This window comes from Danio aesculapii, chromosome 25 (genome assembly GCF_903798145.1).
Source record: "Danio aesculapii chromosome 25, fDanAes4.1, whole genome shotgun sequence".
Taxonomy (NCBI): Eukaryota; Metazoa; Chordata; class Actinopteri; order Cypriniformes; family Danionidae; genus Danio; species Danio aesculapii.
Window position 1 is genome coordinate 13,796,837 of NC_079459.1, and position 19,714 is coordinate 13,816,550.

At 36.7% G+C, this 19,714-nt stretch overlaps 1 pseudogene; it reads right to left on the reverse strand.

The window, feature by feature from the left end:
* The window catches only part of LOC130219907 (receptor-type tyrosine-protein phosphatase zeta-like), an 87,045-nt pseudogene that overhangs the window by 42,764 nt on the left and 24,567 nt on the right, over positions 1 to 19,714 (reverse strand).

Sequence of the window (19,714 nt, forward strand, 5' to 3'; positions counted from 1 at the left end):
AAATAAGGTTGAAGGGCATTATTCTACAACAACCACTGCCTGAATGTATTTAATCCCACGTTATCGCAAGTCTACTTCAAGAGTTCACACTTAGCTGATAATCAATAAAGCGTATTTGGCATGCTGTCCCGGGAGAGAGCCCTGAGCTCGTAATATCCTCGAGCCCGGGGCTCCCTCCCGTTAGAAGGGCAAGAGCGGAGTTCGAGCTCAGGTAGGTCTCGAGGACTCCCCTGCTTGCTGCCGCGTGAGAAGTGTAAACTAGTGTTGTTTTCGGTGATAATTTGGTTTAGTCGATTGGCTATGGTTTATGTTTTTGGACGGTGGGAGAAAACTGGGGGACCCGAGGGAAACCCACGCGAACACAGGGAGAACATGTAAACTCCGCACAGAAACACCAACCAGCCCAATAGGAGGTTGGACCAGCAGTGTTCTTGCTGTGAGGCAACAGTGCTAGCCCCTGGGCCACCGTGTCAGCCTATCGGAAAAAAGGGGAAGGAGGTAGGGGTGGAAGGGAGGGGAAGCTTCAAGATGAAGATAACTGAAGTGAAAAACTCTGGTTATTTATAATGCTTCCGTAATCATCTAATGGGTCAGATTACGGAGCTAATGAGGAGCCAGCCGTGTTGATCATATGTGATCCTCTCGAAATTAGTTTATAATAAACCACACTTGCCACAAAACATATTTAGACAGAAAAACAAAACTGCTGAATGGAGCATGCACTAACCTATGTACTATTCAGTCACAAGATGGCACCAAATAGGGCTGTGCGATTTGGGGAAAATATCTAACTGCGTTTTTTTTAACAGAAATTGTGATTTTGATTTGATTTCCGATTTAATTTTGTAGTCAAGCTTCAGCTAAATTTTCTGTATCGTAGCTTCTTACTGCTAAAATGCAGTGTGTGTTTGTTAAAAAAGGAAATGAAAAGATATTAACGAACTCTAACATTTCTTCAAATTTGTTTATAAATATTCCGAAATGAAACACTCATTTATTTCTTGAGCAAACAGTAGTGAGTTGTGGCGTTAGTTATCTCCTGGTGCCTTTGTGATTTTTTTTGTGTAACAGCTGCAAACAACTCTGAAATTGTACTTTGTTGTTGATAGCTACTACACTGTAAAAAATAAATTCATAAAATTTACAGTAAAAAAACCTGCAGCTGCAAAAAATACAGTACAAATCGTAAAATTAATTTCTAATTTTTACAGTTAACTACCGTATTTCATACATTTTTAGATCTAATATGTCTGTATTTTGAATTACCAACATCTACATATCTTTTGTCACACATTTAGACACATTTAACAGCTATATGCAGGTGGTGATGAGAAAGTTACGTAATAAACCAATGCTCATCACAAACAACTTTTCCCACAAAAGTGAATCAGTGTATAGAAGTTGCTCAGTGTCATTTACACAGCTACTACACACCAGCATGGTAACACGTATAAAACTAAAGTCATAAAAAGCATAAAAAGTGATGTGCCATGCAGGGAATTCTTGGAAAGTCAATTTACGGTTATTCACCATTTATAGTAAGGATACTGTTAACCAGGTTGCGGATTTTTACTGTAGCATTTTTACAGTTTTTTACCATTGAAATCACGGCCATTTTTTTACAGTGTAGATCGGGTGTCACTGCCAATACTTTCAGGTGACTCTTTAGTAAGACAATCCTCATATAGCCACCAGTTGTGCTTTTTTAGTTGCATAGTTTCTTCAATTTTGATTGGGTAGAACGAAAGTGTGCTCACTCAATTGGCTGTCACGCATTGGCTTTGGGTGGGGGAAATTATATAATACATATATACTTCAGATCGCAGCCTCTTGCGATTAGCTAATTGCAACAATTCAAATTGCAATTGTGAAGCGATTTCAATTAATTGCACAGCCCTAGCACTAAACATTCAAAAACAGTAGCATGACAGACAAGATTTTGATTGGTCAGTACCAGCATGAAAAGTTGTGTTATGTAAGCTATGGTTATCATAGATTATAACCTGACAGAGTGAATTGTATTTTAAATTAACCAGGAAGTTTTTATTTTGCGATAACAAGAAAAACATAAGTAACATAATTAATTGGCCACAAACTATTAATTTGAGTATAAAAAATTTACTTATTTTACTGAAAGTAACGCTTTCACATTGCTAAACAGTGGCAAGTTTTAACTAGACAAACGGAAGATATAAGATATAAGATACAGTCATACAAATATAACACACACTTTTTAACGCAAGACATGAAGTATTGATGTAAGATTTAAAAATTTACTTTCTTATACCCATTACAAAATGTGCAAAACAATGTGCAATGAACCCAGCAATACTGTCAAGTTACACTTTTATTAATTTTGATGTCAGATTAATTTTCTATAACTACATGGAAAACTATATGATATTTTAATTTTATTAGCTTACCAAAAGCAAACTGCTACCAAAAGCAAACTGCTTATACAAATACCTGCAATAACCTGGATAAGCCTGTGTTGTTGCTTTACTGGTTGTTATTGTTGAATTATAAACTATTAAATGGTGCCACTGACCAATCAGAATCAAGTTTCACCAACACGGGGAGAACATGCAAAGTTCACACAGAAATGCCAACTGGCCCAGCCGGGACTCGAACCAGCGACCTTCTTGCTGTGAGGTGACAGTGCTAACCACTGAGCCACCACACCACCCAGAATAAAGTTTAATAACATTAATTAACAGTATAAAGTGAGAACACTAGCTTGTTTGGATAACTAAAACCAGTGCTATATTCTTGCAAGTTATTTTGCAGAAGCGTTAGATCTGAAAACTCAAATCATTTGTGTTCAATAATGTAACTATGTCAGCCTGGTATCAAAGAGACATTCTTTTCCATTTAGATGGATTTAAGTATGCTGTGTTAATGTTTGTAAGGTGACTGTTTTGTGCACTTTAATGAGTAATAAGATAACATGTAAACATTTTCATCTGTTAAAACGGTGCCACAACTATACTGTATCCCGAACATTTTTACACTCAATATTTTTTGTCCAATTAGTTACATACTGTATGTGGGACACTGTTGTGTAATGATTGAGATAATGTACATCTGGTCAGTTGGGTGTTAGTTCTCCAATAAAAACCAGCAGGGCGTACGTTATTTGTTACATAACACTTTGGAAGGCTGGGACTGATCAATTAGAATAAAATTAGCTGATGCACTCTGTCAACTTATTTAATAAATTTATTCATTCATTTTCCTTGGGCTTAGTCCCTTATTTAACAGGGGTCACCACAGTGGAATGAACTGCCAACTATTCCAGCGTATGTTTTACGAGGCGGATGCCCTTTTAGCTGCAACCCAGCGCTGGGAAACGCCCATACACATACACACTTATTCAGACACACACATACACTATGGCCAGTTTAGTTAATCCAGTTCACCTTTGTGCACCTATGTTCACGCGTGTTTTTGAACTGTAGGGGAAACCGGAGCACCTGGAGGAAACCAATGCGAACAAGGAAAAAACATGCAAGCTCCACACAGAAATGCCAACTGGCCCAGCCTGGACCCACTGAGCCACCATGCCACCCAAACAAATAAATAAATGAAAACATTCATCTAAAATGTTAATATGCTGTATTTATAAATGATATCTTCATCATTGTAATTATTAATGTAATTTATTAACTAAAATATTTTTTGTTTGTTTGTTTGTTAACTAATATAATTAACTAATTATTTCAAGACAAGGTGAAACTGCAAGTTCAAACTCCACTAAAGAGATAATTCACCTACAGATGCAAGTTTGCACTCAATTGATTCACTCTCAAATGGTTCCAAATGTTTATGAGCTTTTTTGTATTGATAACAAAAGAAGATGTTTGGAAGAATGCTGCAAACTGGTAGCAATCAGAAGTCAATGGCTATTGGTTTCCATTATTATTTGAAATATCTGAAATAAAGAATAAAGAAAAGTTTGGAACAAGTTGTGGGTGATGAAATGAGAGAGTTTTCATTTTTGTGTGAACTACCCCTATGGATAAAATATACTTCACAACTAATGAATAATCAGATTTTAAAACGTTGCATGTTCACATTCAAATCTGAAATGACATAAATCAACTATTAAACAAAAAGATTGCTTCACAACAATCTTTAAAATTCCTCTCACAGAAGCTAAATCATGTCATGACCTGCTGTCAAACGTTGGCTCTACCACAGACAGTGAAGTGCACACTTGTGAATTGTATCTTTGGACCTTATCCAGTATAAATGTTTTAAAGCCACATGGTTATGTTGTAATCTGCCACTGAATCCCGTTAGGCTAGTGACACTGCCAAAAGCAAAAGGTATAATCATTTTATGAAAGCAATTATAAACGTGATTGTAAACACAATATGGAAGTCATTGAGAGCAGGAGCTGAATGGAAAGGCAATCTCCATTATTCTCTTTGTTTAGTCTTTTGCCTGGTGTTTCATTCAAGCAACTTTTACAAAAAGATCCCATTTATTGTTAGAAAGTCATCACCCAGAACTTTAAGGTCATGCAGTAAAAGTTCACCCCCAAAAATCTTCCTTAAAATCGCTTTGCTTCTACAAAATGGCAGGTCTCCTGCTGATCTCCAAGCTATGGTTATTTCATTTAATCTTTTTTTCTTTTTAACATGGAAACAATATGCCTGTCAAACAAATGCTAAAACAACACAGCAAATCAATCCTTGTCAAAATACTAAAGGGTTCCTTCAGTTCCACAATTTAATATTTTGAATGATCATATAATACTGGTTAAAGGTGACATCGGATGCCCAGATTACAGAAGTTTATATGATTCTTTATGCACTTAATAAATTTTCTTTGGGAAAATTTCTTATTGATATTGTAAATAAACACCCCGTTTACCTTGTCAAAACACCAGTTCACAGTGATCTGTTTTGGTGCATGTCTCTTTAAATAATAATGAGCTACTGATCCATTACTGAGGTAACAAAACCAGTGCACCACACACAGAGGTTAACCAAGCCTCAAGATACAGTTTTCTCCTGCTCGGAAAAATGACATGACTGAGTATTTGAAGTTGTTTCCAAGGTATAACAACAAATCTGAGATCATGCCAAGGCATCTGTAATTTATCATTGCTTTACACTGCAGCCTGCCATTATCAAGGTATAATGGAATCAAACAATCACCATACATGTTAAAAGTGACACTCAGCAGTACAGCCTGTGCTGGAAGTCAGCTCTGTACGTGAGAGGCTGATGATCGGATTCTAAACACCAGTGGACCAAGAATAGCCAAAATAAACAGAAAATAATTATATACAAAAAATATTTATATGTTTTAGACAAAATCTAGATACAGCTACATCCTCCAGCTTCGTACTGCCCTAGATTTCAAAAGCAGTCCAGTTAGCATTTGATAATAATAGCCAAAATAAATAAAAATTAATCATTTATAAAAAATTACTTACTTCTTTTAGACAAATTCTAGGTACAGCTACATCCTTTGAATACAAATTTGATTGCAGTCAAAGTAGTGCAAAAATGTTTTGCACAAAAAAGTAAGTTGTTGGGGCTAGAGATCTGCATTCCCGTGGCCGTACTGTGAAATCCGACCAGATTTCTTGTGGCGCAGGAATAAATTTCCAAAATAAATGTGGTAGCGGTCGGTAACTCTGGTGTACTTTGAATGGGAGCGGACAGGTTAACAATATAGTATTTCCGAGTTTCAACATTATTTCAGAATAGCATATCTCTGATTTCCTCATTCTTATTGAGCAGTGCCAATGCTCACGGGTCACGACAGTTACATATGCTGAACACATGACCAGTGCTTTCTGCATGTGCTTTTTTTCCGCACAGCCTTTGCACGCTTCATTTGCATAACGGTCCTCAAAGCGGGCTTTTAACAACATGAGAGAGAAAAGTGAAGATGCACTGTCCATCAGCTTGCATTAGAAAAAGGTCAGTTTATTGTTAGGAAACCCATATCAGGCAAGTCTGATTTGTCTTTTTCATGCATCATAGACGCAAATGGAAAAGAAAAATTACCCTTTGTTTTACCCTTTAGCAGTCACAAGACTGGAACCTCAGGTTTATAGGCTGATTTATACTTCTGCATCAAGTGATTGGTGAGACCCACAGCGCCTGCCTTGTGCGTAGTTGTGCATTTATACTTCTGTGTGCTGTTTATGTTGCTCTGCAGTAACAATTCTGAAACGCAGGTAGAAGGTGTTTATATTCCTCTGTGTCTAGTTTCTTCGCTGGTGTTTTGTTTTTTCTGAACACTACCTCAATGTACAAGTAGCTAAAACTCACTCATTCGAGGCCGGAGGCGGTGGACGTGCAACAACATGAATCATAAGGTAAACACAAAACAACAGTTTCCATCTAAAGCAGGGCTCGGGAACCTTTTTTCAGCCAAGAGCCATTTCTGATTTTTTCATCAAATGTATTTTTTAAAGAGCCATCGGGGGTTTGTGTATATAACAAAACCTTTATTTATTTATAAACAAAACCTTTATTTATGTTCATGTACAACTCAAAAAATAAACAAATATGACACAATGTATGAAGAAAGGAGCATTTATAGATTTTTTTTGCGCCACTCGTGAATGTTGTTTGAATTTACATGCGTGAGGTTACCATAGAAATGTAAGTTGCTTGCCCTTTATTGGTGTCGCTATTCAAGTTAAACCACAGTGCCACATATACGCATTGCAAGTTATTTTGTTGTAAACTGAGTTCTTATTCATTTTGATGTTAAAAAAAACAACATTAAGAGAATTGTATTTTCAATAGGAAACTGATTTCTAGTGACAGTTATAATTTTTTAAACTTAAAAATATTATTGAAGAGAGACAGCTGGAGAACCTCATATTTTTGATCAACGAGCTCCATTTGGCTCCCGAGCCATAGGTTCCCTACCCCTGATCTAGAGCTACATCACAGGACTGAACACTTGTAAACACTCTCTCCAACAAGTTTGCATGGCTCTCTGTTCCGCCAACACTGTTCACAGCTACCAAGCCGACCAATCACAGACCTTGCACTACGCGTCGTTGCGACATGTACAGTAGGTACATTATGAGAGGTGCGCGGCAGCATCAGCGTCAGCCACGGCAAGGGATATGCGGCTGAGCAAAGGCTGCGCTGGAGCATACACGTGCGCTTGACACAGAAGTAAAATTTAGCCTTAAGACAGCACTCATGTCTCATCACAAAGGGGCAAACAAAACTGATATTTAGTCTACAATCCTTGCACAACCTACAGTTATGTCTGTTCTCTCTCTCTCTCTGTTGTTAGTACCCAATTTAAACATTGGATTAAAAAAAGTACTAGCTAATTACATCACAATGAGCATAAAATTATGGCACATATTTAGACACTGACTTTATAAAAGGGGTCGGTGTCCTGCAAAGTTTAACTCCAACTTACTTCAACACACCTGCCAGGAAGTTTCTAGTATCCTAGTAAGAACTAAATCAAACTGGCTGCATGTTTTTGATTTTGTTTTAACTTTCAACTCTCAGCTGGCAGAGGTAGCAAAAACTTTAATAAATACAATAAAATTATATCTAATGTCACCTTTAAATTTTCTTGCCTTTTAATTTACAAAAAAAGCAAATTCATTATTTATCATAATTTATTTGCAATTGATTTTTTTTGAGTGTGTCCTCTTGTGTTCTTTTGAAGGCAATTTGAAACATGAACTTTGTAAAACTGACTTTTAGTAAATAACAGGGAAGCAGATGCAATGAGCGAGGAAAATAATCAGCAAAAGCCTTCTGTCAATGCTCTAATTAGCACATAATTAGCCTGCATGCCTATTGCATGTGGGTCGGACCTCTGATCCATAAATGTCTATAACTCAATCTGTGCCGTTTCAGTCTCACCACTGACTCAGCGGAACCAAAAATAGAACAAATCTTACAAACAGGACATGGTAGGAAAGTAGTCAACTATAAAAGAGACAAAGATATTGCCTTTTTTGGTTGAAGTTACAGTTTATTTTAGAATGTGCATTTAACTAAATAGACCAGAAAAGTAAACCCTATTCTGAGTGATTTAAGCAAAACAAGAAACTCTTCTGATGCCATTAAAGAGTCATTCTAATTTTATTTTTATTTTTTTCAGTCAATATGAGCTCCATATAAAAGCCATTCAAGATATTAAATAACATGAGATGTTAACTCTATTATTAACAATTTCTTAGTTATTTCAATTTATTAATCGCTTTTATATCAAACATTTGTTTGATGTATTTTTATATACAACCCCAAATCAGAAAAAGTTGGGACAATATGGAAAACGCAAATGACAAAATAAAGAAATGATTTCTAAATTTAATTTGACTAGATTTTCATTACAACAAACATTATTTAATGTGTTCCTCATCATTTTTATTATTATTTTTTTTTTTTTTTCAAAATAAACACTTCACACTTCCCTTGTCTTTTCTTGAATCTTTTAATTATGTTATGCACTGTTGAAGGTGAAATAAACAAATATCTTCCTATCTTTCTATGAGGAAAATTGTTTTTAAACATTTGGATGTTGTTGTTTTGTTGTTGTTGTTTTTGTTTCTAAAGGACTAGACCTTTCTTTGATGCTACTTATGAACCAAATACCTAAATTGTTCCTGACCCAATATTTTTGCAATGTGTTGCAGGTCTGAATGACAGGGAAGGATGTGTATTTGCAAATGAAATGAAGTTGACCAGACAAAACATGTAATATTTTGTGTTCATATTGTCTGCAGTGAACTACAAGTCAAAGTAAATTTGGAAATCACTACTTTCTTTTGTATTTGTGTTTTGCATACTGTCCCAACTTTTCTGATTTGGGGTTGTACTAATACAGTTCATTTTGTTTTAAAGCTGCACATGTGTGAAGGTAACCCGCTTATTTTAAGCTTATTTTGTGGCTGATACACCACAAAATAATTTGATTATTAACCAGATACTATTGCTATGCTTTGGTGAATTCTCCGTCTTACAGGTGAGCTGTTATGAAGCGTGACGAACAGACAGTGAATTGTTTAACAGCGAATATGATTTAAATCACTCTAAAATTGCAAAAAATTATGACAATCTCCTATTGTGAATTATTTCTTTTGGAGAATGATGGTGCAAGACTTATTCTTTGATGAAGCTGGGGAGAACTTTGAAGGTAGATGGCCTTCTAGAAAACACACTTTAAAAGATGCTAGCTGTGAACAAGTTAAACTAAATTGAACCACACAATGCCTTTTAAGCCAACATCGATTTTTTTTTTTTTTGGTTCCAGCAGACTCCTGCCAAACCTTACTATGTTAATTCTTTCAAAAGATAAAAGAAACCTCCCTAAAGAGGGCCCTGTCCCTTGAGAGAAAGGCCACAATACCAGCAACAATGGCTTTGACATGAAACACCTTTACACCTTCATCTAGGATACTCTACACTGAACTGGTTTGCCGAGGGAAACTGTCTGCCTATTCACGGGCAACAGAAGTACAGTCTTGGCTGATCTTTCTGTTAGCTTTTGTCTGTCTGTCTGCACATTGGTTGCGGTTCTTTCAAAACAGCCTATGCACCTGTTAAGCCATACAAGTGTCTACACACTTTTACAGTGGATCAGAGCACCACGACTAGTCATACATGCTAATTATAGCTTGTGCAGTGCTGCTGGGCTAATTTTGTATGCTCTGGGAATGTGATAACAGTGTGGATTTTGTTTCCTTAGATTAACATTACAAAAACGACCATGGTAACCACAGTTTCTGCTAAAATAAAAGAGCACAGGCTTACTTGAGTTAAAAGTAAACTGGATGTAATGTATTCAGACAGTTGAAAGTGTCCTTTTTAAAGCATGTGGGCTGTCAAATACTCTCCTTAAGTACTCTTATGTGCCATTTCATTTTATTAATATTATATTATCAACTTCAAACATTACAGAGTACACATTGCATACAGCTAGCAAGCTAACAATGCTAACTTATTTAGAAAAGCATTGAATCTGGAATAGTATTTAACACTTTACTTATTAACCAGTTAGTGCTGTGCTAATCTATTAGCTTGCTAACTTTATGTCACAATCACCAGCGATCTATACTTGCAGATCACTGGTAAACAAGCAGTATATGTACTACAAGTTCCAGTCATGCACCACACACACACACCGGTTCCTGATCCTGACTGATTGCAAACAAACAGCTGGAGGATTGTCAAAGACTGATTACAAGGACTTTAAACACAGCACACACACAGAGACATCTGTGCTGTGTCTTGTTATACTGTCACTGTGAACATTACAACATGGTTCCCTTGTCTTTTTTTGTCTTTTTGACCCTCGCTTTGTTTGTTTGTTTGTTTGTTTGTTTGTTTGTTTCTTTGTTTCTTTGTTTGTTTGTTTGGTTATGTTGTCTGCTTCCTGCCTGTATTGTCCACTCGCCTGTTATTTGAATACAACTCCGGATTTCCTGTGTATATCTGTTTGCCCCTGTGTTGACTATTGCATGCCTGACCATCTCTGTTTAATAAACCTGCGTTTGGATTCGCTCTTTCATTGTCAGTGTCCGCTTCACTTTACACTTTACCTGCTAACAATATTAAAGAAACAATAGCGGAAATGATAGCATGCTAGTTTGCTATTTTAAATTTAGCCAAGCTGTTACTGTTTAAATATTCTCCTTTTTGTAGGAGTTTTTGTACTAAATGTTTTGTTACTAAAGTTTTGAACCAAATCAGCGAAAGAAAGACACGTCAAAAATCTAATGTGAATATTCACAAATATACCAATTGTAAACATTATGGAGACATTTATTTGACATTTACTCACTCACTTTCCTTTGGCTTAGTCCCTGATTTATCAGGGGTCACCACAGAGGAATGAACCACCAATTACTCTGGCATAGGTTTTATGCTGTCCCATGGATGATCTTCCAGCCACAACCCAGCACTGAGGGTACACTAACTTGTTAACCCCAAGTGCTAGGAAACACAAACACACATTCTCATTCACACAAACACACACATACACTTCAGCCAATTTAGTTTATCCACTTCACCTATACCACATGTCTTTGGACTGTGGGGGAACCCAGAGGAAGCTCACAGAAACAAGGCGAGAACATGCAAACTCCACACAGAAACGCTAACTGGCCCAGTTGGGACTCAACCAGCAATTTTTTTGCTGTGAGGTGCCATTGCTAGCCACTGTGCCATCCCTTGAGGTTTACTGTACATGTGAACGAAGTTTTTTTAAAGCGATGGACCCTGATTGATGTTAAATAAGCGTTTTTAACATGTATTTAAGATTTTTATGATTTAGAATATTAGCAGATGCTATTCAGTCTAAATGCAGACGTACGCTAGGTGAATTGGAGTCGTGCTATTTTGGTATACTAATTGATTTTTTGTCCATGTTCAGTGCTTTTTAGTTAGCATATTGCTAAAATAAAACCTCCACAAATATCATCAAATTAAATTTAAAAAAATGTGTTTTTTGTTAGTCCGTAGCAAGCTAACAACTTAGCATAGCATTCAGTCATTCATTTTCCTTCGGCTTAGTCCCTTATTTATCAGGGTCACCACAGCGGATTAAACCGCCAACTATTCCAGCATATGTTTTACAACCCAGTACTGGGAAGGACCCATACAATCTCACATTCACACACACATACACTACGGGTCATTTAGCATATTCAATTCACCTATAGAGCATGGGTCTAGACTTTGTGGAAAACCAGAGCACATGAAGGAAACCTATTCCAACATGGGGAGAACATGCAAACTCCACACGGAAATGCTAACTGGCCAGGACTTGAACCAGTGACGTTCTTGCTGTGAGGCAATAGTGCTAAACACTAAGCTGTTAGCTTTCTAAATAAGTTATCATGATAAGCCTAGTACATCTACACAAATACCCACACACACAATATCCCGATAAGTGACAAACTTTGTAACAGACAGTAGCATTACACTTATGCAGAGGGATAAAAATGATGTAGTTTAAAGTAGCAACTTGTATAGTATCAGCTACTAATTAAAAGCAAGATCACAATAAGCAGAACTACAAGATAAGAGCTACAGCATTATAACGTGTGTTTGTATTTGGCCCAGCTCTAACTGTATCACTAACCATTCTGAAACCTGAGCCACATTGGAAACCACACAGGTGAGAATAACAAAGGAAAATAAATTATGAAAAAGGATTGAAGTCAGTAGCCATTCATTTGCTTCCTCCCGCTCCATTGCGTCCGTGTCTTTTCTCATGGTCTGCCCCATTCACCGTATCAATACAAACGCTACAATGAGATCAGTGGCTCAGCCGTGAGAGCCACAGCCTGACTGCAGGTTTACACAATATAACGCCTTGCTGCCTGCCTGATTGCTTTTGTCTGAGAGAGCCCATATTCCCTTTCACCCAATCAACAGCTCTCTTCTGAGCCAAAAGCTTTACACGTGGGCTTAATTTCCTGGTACATGGTGTAACAGAGAGTGAATGAAGACCTGTTGCATTCTAGACAATGCGACAAGGTTTGTTTACTCTGTAGTAAAGCTTTGCTGACATTATTCTTCTCGAAATTATGCAAACTGAGCACTGTTTGAGAGTTCTCATAAGTTGTAAAACTGCATTTGATGGTATACTTTATTACTTAGACTAATTTAATTTGTAAAAATTAAACATTTGCATCAGCCATCCTTTGTCTCCATTCATAAGTATGCTACATTGCTATGATATGCTCTAATTGATTGGTATTTTAAAGGCCACCTATTTTACCCCATTTTTGAGATTTAATATAAGTCTTTTGTGTGAAAATTTGAGCTGTTAAGACAATGTAGCTGTTTCTGTTGCCTGTGCCTTTAATGCAAATGAGCTGGTTCTCACCATTCCCACGTGTGTGTCAGAGCCACAGAAATCTGTCTGATGCCTGTAGCCTTCACGTAGACAAACAGCACAGTTACAGACAAGAATGAAGCAGATCTCCCTTACTACAGTAAGAACTTTGCCAACTGTTATTTGATATTTTTGTTGTGGAGTTAATTCAAGAATTTCTGCAACGATGGGCACACAACGTCGTTATAAAGCATGCGCGTGCACACGTTTAGCTTTGCACCGCAAATGTGACAGGATACACGTTAATATCCACTGCTGTATGGACATCTGTTGTTACTGTACAAAATAAACCCGGATGTCTTTGGACATGTCTTTGGACTGTGGGGGAAACCAGAGCACCCGAAGGAAACCCACGCGAACGTAGAGAGAACTTGCAAACTCCACACAGCCGACCCAGCCGAGGTTTGAACCAGCGACCTTCTTGCTGTGAGGCCACAGCACTACCTACTGCGACACTGCGTCGACTCATATGGCTTTCACATATATAGAATATGTCATACATGTCATAATATTGCAAAAATTGCAGTTTCTTTCAACCATTATAATTAAAAATATGTACATGATATATATTTTACCTACACTGTAAAAAAAATCCGTAATTTTAGCATAGTTTTGTCCGGCAGCTGGAGTGTTAGAAAAAAACATAAAATAACAGGCGTTAAATTACAGAAATGTAACATAAAATAACAGACGTTTAATTACAGAAATTGTCTAGCCAATGTCTAAGGACAATGTTTTTTTATGTATAATAACGACATCAAATGACATTGATATTTGGTTGATTTTAGGTTGTGTTGGAAAGTGACCAAAATCCAATGTTAAGCCAGCATCTTAAGCCAATGTCATATTGACATCAAATGCTAATATTTAATTGTCAGGTATGGCAACCAAAATCCAACATCTGAAAGATGTCATAGTGGTAACGTCCACACAATGTCCCGCTGTAACAACATTAGACATTGATATTTGGTTGATTTTAGGTTGGACATTGACATCAGCCTGACGTTGGGGTTCTGACAGCAACCCAATTTTCATTTCCAAACAAAATGCAACATCCCCACGACAATGTGGTACAACGTCAATCTGACGTCATGTTGACTACTTGTGCCTGCGGGGTGTTTAAGGCCATTTCGGTCATCATACAGTAAACATCCATCATCAGTCTCTGGGTCAGTGCGTGTAAAGATTTTGGACATCTTCTTTGACACTTTTAATGCTTCAAAACAGTTTGCTGCAATTATAAATCATCCATGTCTTGAGGTAGTTCATTATGATACGATTTACCTTCTGTGTGCGATCTGATTGAATCACAGGACTGATTTTTCTAATCCCACTAGACAAGACAAAAAATAAAGTAGTGACTGCAGGTTAAGGGAAAGTTATATATAATCAGTATAATTACTGATACTGCACTAAAAATGTACCCAAGGGAAAGTAAAAGTACACATTTTTAAAACTACTTAGAAAATTATAATTTCTGAGAAAAAATACTCAATTACAGTAATTTGAGTATTTGTAATTAGTTACTTTACACCACTGGTTAAAAGTTGTTACTCTTTAGATCAGGGGTGGGCAAACTCGGTCCTGGAGGGCCGGTGTCCTGCACAGCTTAGCTCCAGCTCTGATCAAACACACCTGCTTATAGATAATTAGTGATCTTGCAGACATTGATTAGCATGTTCAGGTGTGTTTGATTAGAGTTGAAGCTAAACTGTGCAGGACACCGGCCCTCCAGGACCGAGTTTGCCCACCCCTGCTTTAGATACATATGTCTCAAACTCAATTCATGGAGTGCTGCAGCTCTGCACAGTTTTGCCCCAACCCTATTCAAACACAGCTGATCTAATTAATCAAGGCGTTCAAGTGCAGTCTTGAACACCTTGATTAGTTGGATCAGGTGTGTCTGAGAGTTGGAGCAAAACTGTACAGAGCTGCAGCCCTCCATAAATTGAGTTTGAGAGCTATGCCTTAAAAGGATAGTGCATCCTTAAAAGAACATCAATATTTTTCAATTTAGCACTTCAATTTTGGTCAGAACAAGGTTCTGAATATCTCATGTTCAGTAATTTAACAACATACACTAAGTAAATGGAGAAAGTAAGCCAGCTATACACCTTGGCTTAATACTAGCTTACACTGAAGAGTGTTTGTAAAAAAATATGAAAGGACTGACATAAGGACTTTAAAGAAAGGCAGAAGCTCAAGCTAGAAACAGAGAGGCATCAAGAGGGTAATGTAAGGAAGGTGACCCTTTGTTCCTGACCACTCTAATGCATTAGGAACGAGAGAACACAACCACTCCTTGAAGACATGTTCCAGCGGAGGACACTTCAAACCTCAGCTGTCATTAGTGAAATTAAAGTTGTACAACCACACAGAAGTCCAAGCAAAAGAGTCATCTCGAAAGATGAGATGGAAGAGAGCAGGACTCAAGACTGAAACCGCACAGCATGAGCTGAGAACCAGGAATCAAAGAGGTGATATTGTTAAAACCTTCTTTTTGAAGTTAGATGACAGAATAAAATACTTTATTATATACTGTATATAATGTGGCTGCATCTGAAGGCTATAAAATCCATGTCAAATCAAAATTTACAATGTTTATTTTGCTAGCGCATATTGTTAGTGTTAATTTGAATTATGACTTCATGCAAGTTAATTTACAAAAATTTTTGTAAATTAATTTTTTTGTTTTGATAATCTTCAATCGAAGTCTGACCATTTGCTTCCACATTTAAAGTGGTGATCCTTGTGTAAATGTACATTTTTGACCAACATTTTGATGGCATGTCTAGTGAGATGTTAGTATTGTTAATATTGCCCTAGTAATATAGGTTAATATTGTCCTAGTTGTCACCTTATCTACCTAAATAGTTATGCTGTCTCAGACGTCTGTCTAAAACCACCTGAAATGTGTGCCTTTGTGCAAAAATTCTCCCTCCAGAATCACAGACTGATAAGTCAGCTGTCTAAGCTTTCTGACACAGACTTTATTATACTCTGATTGGCTAATATTTTCAGATAAACACACAGTTAAAGTAATTACAGAAGATTCTTTATCAATACGTCAACTGATTTCCGAGCCAACAATAGTCAAAAATCAAATAAAAATAAACTTAAGTCTTTGGAACAGAGGAATAAGAAAGTAGTCCTATATCAGGCCTGTAGCCAGGGGGGTTAGGGTAGTTCGAAAGATCATACCAAAGGTCCAGAATTTGTCCCATGCATGAGCCCATTTGTCAATGTTTGACTGCTATGCCATAATAAATAGTGAAAATAAACCATTGAAAAAGACTTTAAGACCAAGCAGAATCCTCTGTTGGCTGTTATGACGTTAGCTAATCAGTTTTGACCAATGCAAACAATTATTTTTCATGAGTAAAACATCCAGCTGTGCAAGAAAACTTACAATCTGACATAAGTGAAGTCATCTTTCGCTAATGTATTGCTTTTAGATGGCTAAAATTTTACAAGTGACTTTTATTCTAAATCTTGGACCCTAATCTTGAAACAAAAAGTGATCAATAAGAAGATGTGAAGAACCAAAAGTGGCCCATATTACAATTAAATTAAATACTAATTTGGCTAATGTTGTTATCCATGATTTTTCAAATGTAATTTTTGATTAGAAAGGCTACAACAATTGTGAATCTCTACATTATTGTTATTATTAAGTTTTCTTTATTTCTTTATTTTTTTATTCGAATGGCCAAATTTTAAATGAGACAAGTAAAATGCGCGGCCAGTTTGTTATTTGTCTAATAAATGACAATAGGCTACAGTTTTTAATTAAAAATATTCTTTCTTAGATTATTTTTTCAAGATATATGATGTAATAAATTTGTATTTTAAAAATAAGTATTTATTCATATTTTTTATTCTAAATCTTTAGGAAATATTTTTGGTACTAGATACTAAGCTGAAGAAGAATAAATGAATGAATGATTGAATATTTTTGGTACATCTTACCATCTAATAAGCGAATCCAGCTAAAAATAGTACTTAAAATGTCACTAAAATGCATTATTTAAATCTTATAATTAAATAGAAAATGAGGCGAATAATTGCAAAAAGGTCTAGTTTTTGAGAAAAAAGAACCACCCCATTGACCAAGCTGGCTACGGGCCTGTATATAAAGTGGAGGTTTGCGAACAATAGCCTGACAAACTGAAATACTTGAAAGTCAACATGAAAAATGTATTTTGGTGTGGTAATCATAATGTAATCTCAATAATTGACTCTTTAAGAAAATAATGCACAGCTGAGGTATAACCACATCCAGTGACTTTCTTTGGGTGTGCATTATTTTGTTTGCATTATAACTTAACAGCCCTTCATCAAGTTTTCCATAACACACACACAATTTACCAGCACAAGATTTGTACAGCATAAATCTACACTATAAAAAATCCTTGTTGCTTAAATTTTGAAACTTTGAACTTTGACCATTGAACTTACATTATGTTAAAATGACTTAAAACAGCTTGTGTAACTTGTAAAATTCAGTTAGAACATGGATTAACTTGGTTTAAGAAGTTACAATGAACTAAAAACATATGCTGTCATGACTAATTGATCATATCATTTTTACAGTGTATAGCAATAGTAATTACTACAGGGTGCAAAGTACAGGGCGGGTTTAAGCCTGCAAATTAACACTTGATCCCCACTGACAGTCATCAAAACATGCTCTGTGGAGGGTCTGCCTTTTAAATAGTATAAAATAGTTTGTGCTGATCTGTATCCTAAATAATAATAAAACAATAGGTTAAAACACATGTAAAATTGATCAACCCTATAGTGGTTCATACTATTGTCAACGCATGATTGCACCCAGCAGGCAATACGGGAAAAAATCAGTCAGTGGACTGGCAGATCTAGCCCAAAAGTTCCTTTCTTGCTAAATAGGTGTTTGTATTAAAATTGAGCCTAAAAGTTAAGTCTGACTCATAAATAAAGTTAGACATAGTATTTTAATAGATGCCTGTGCTCACACATGGAAGTTAAATGCTAACAGTATGGGCTCTATTTTAATTATCTAGACGCAAAGTCTAAAGCGCATGGCACAAAAGCATTAAGGGCATGTCCAAATCCACTTTTGCTTTAAATATGGTCTAGCAGGGTTGTGCTTATTCTCTTAATGAGTTATTTATGTGTTTTGAGCACAATGTCCATAAAACCAGTCAAAGTCTCATCTCCCATTCCCTTGTTGTGTCGTGCCCTGTTGCATTTTCTGTTTACAAGGCGGACTTTGTAAGTGGAAAAACTGAATGCTTCACTAGCGAGCTATAATATATAGCTATAGATATATAGATATATAGATATAGATATATAATATGTCATAAAACTGTTAAACAGATCATCTGCAGCATGAGGATAAAGAACAAGCCTCCTCCATTAGGCCTCTTTACTTTCTCTTTCTCTTTCTCTTTCTCTTTACTTTTACTCTTTACTCCTTTACTTTAGTGCAGTGGTTCTTAAACTGTGGTACATGTACCACTAGTGGTACGTGGGCTTCCTTCTAGTGGTATGTGGAGGAATCAAATATGATTTATGTAAGGCAAGACAAGGCAAGTTTATTTATATAGCACATTTCATACACAGTGGCAATTGTGCTTTGCATAAACAGGAATAAAAGAAACAAGTATAAGACAAATAAAAACAAATAATAAAAATAGTAAAAAAAAATTATTAATTAAAAAAAGCATAAAAACAGATAAAATGTGTTATAAAAGACTGAAAAAAAAGAGAAAAACATAATAGTGCGATCTGTCGGACGTAGCAGTGCTCATTCAGTAAAGGCACAGCTAAACAGATGTGTTTTCAGTCTTGATTTGAATGTGCCTACTGTTGGAGCACATCTGATTATTTCTGGAAGCTGAATCCAGCAGTGAGGGGTGTAGTAGCTGAAAGCAGATTCACCGTTCTTTGACTGAACTCTTGGAAGTTCTAGTTTATTTGATCCTAAAGATCTGAGTGATCTGTTAGGTTTGTATTCAGTGAGCATTTCTGTAATGTATTGAGGTCCTAGGCCATTTAGTGATTTATAGACCAGTAATAATACTTTAAAATCTATTCTGAATGTAACTGGGAGCCAGTGTAAGGACCTGAGGACAGGTGTGATGTGCTCTGATTTCCTGGTTCTGGTCAGAATTCTGGCCGCAGCGTTCTGGATGAGCTGTAACTATCTGACTGTCTTTTTGGGAAGGCCAGTGAGGAGGCCGTTACAGTAATCCACCCTGCTGCTGATAAAAGCATGAACAAGTTTCTCTAAGTTCTAAATCTTGCAATGTTTTTGAGATGATAGTATGCTGATTTACTAACTGCTGTTACGGAAGCAGACGGACAAACAAGGGGAGTAAGTATAAATGAGGTTTATTACAACAGCAGAGTAATTTGGATAATGATTGAGAGTTGAAATGGAGTTTGGATGAACTGATGATTCTCTTTGCCAGGTGGGATGACAGACACAGAAGGATGACCGAATGCACACACCAGAGGACTTGCGGGGAAGACAGACTGACGAAACACACAACGTTGACAGGACAACTGGAACACTGGACAGACTGGAATGAAAACAGAGATAAGGTAAGTATATTTGCTGAGATCGTAGGGGAGTGAAACCTAGGAAGTGGTTCACTCAGAGTCCGCTTCGTAGGAACGAGACCGGACAATGAGTGAAGTGAGGTGTGTGCTTATATAGTGAATGGGAGTGATTGGGTGCAGCTGTGCGTGGTTAATACTCAGGTGAAGGTGCTCGATGCGTGATGTTGGTGGAAGAGCCTGGCCAATCAGTGACATTACCCCCCTCCCCAGGGCCCGCTCCTGAGGGCCTGAACCTCCGACGTCGTGGTGGTCT